Below are 921 nucleotides of genomic sequence, written 5' to 3'. Positions count from 1 at the left end.
TAAGTTTGGTGATATGTAAAATACACTTGTGGAAAAAATTATGCAAGATTAATTATGTTATGCTCATTGGTTTTCTGTGGACTTTATGCTTTTATTAAAACACATTTTTAATAAGAAATTAATGGAATTTAGAAGGATATTCAAATTTAAGTACTTGAAAGTGATTCTCATCACGAGCAGGAACTTTCTTCAACTGTGTTTTTAACACAATACTTCATGGAAAATCAAACAAAACATCTTTTAAATATGATACCTTTGCTTTGATCAGTGGTTTAAAAGCAATCAGAAACAAACAAAGAAGAAAAAGGAAATCCCCCAAACTCTACTAACAGAGTATCATATTGCCTTTTCCTCTGTTGTATGTTTATTCACGATTGCCATGAAATGCTCAGTTTTAAGTACAAATGAGTTAGGTGAAAGCTACCAATGGTGTGCAAGCCTTATGTGCAAATGCAGCACCATTTTCCATCATGTGAGGAGGGGAACATGAGTTGCTGTCGCACTATTATAATTTTGGAGGCTGTAACCAGTAAGATATAGCATAAAGTTTTAACTGTCTTACCTTCTCAGTCCTCCAAACATCCTTTTGTCTTTTCCAACTTATGCTACTTAATATTTATCACTTAGGCAAAATTGCTTCTCTATACATCGACTGTCAAAAGTTTTAGCAGTTTACTGTGTATGTATAAATATTGCTAATGAATGTATATAATCTGTTATATATTTAGCTGTTAAGAATAACATTACATTAGTCAGTTTATATAAACAAATTATTTTCTGTAGTCCTAATAGTGAATTTTGCAAAGCATCAACTTACCAAACGTATTTCTGAAATTAAAAATAAACTAAGAAGAGTAGATATGTTTGTATCTTCAGTGCTGAACAACCCAGCAGGCAAGTAAAAACACAGAGTACATTCAT

At 31.4% G+C, this 921-nt stretch overlaps 1 non-coding gene across 1 annotated transcript; it reads right to left on the bottom strand.

Annotated features, from left to right (window-relative positions):
* Positions 1 to 447: 447 nt before the first annotated feature.
* On the bottom strand, positions 448 to 577 carry LOC128902142 (small nucleolar RNA SNORA47). The gene has a single exon (XR_008463648.1). It is a non-coding gene; the product is annotated as a small nucleolar RNA SNORA47 (small nucleolar RNA).
* Between the last annotated feature and the right edge of the window lie 344 nt (positions 578 to 921).

The sequence above is a fragment of the Rissa tridactyla genome, chromosome W (genome assembly GCF_028500815.1).
Source record: "Rissa tridactyla isolate bRisTri1 chromosome W, bRisTri1.patW.cur.20221130, whole genome shotgun sequence".
NCBI classification, from domain to species: domain Eukaryota; kingdom Metazoa; phylum Chordata; class Aves; order Charadriiformes; family Laridae; genus Rissa; species Rissa tridactyla.
This window is presented reverse-complemented; position numbering and strand designations above follow the sequence as displayed.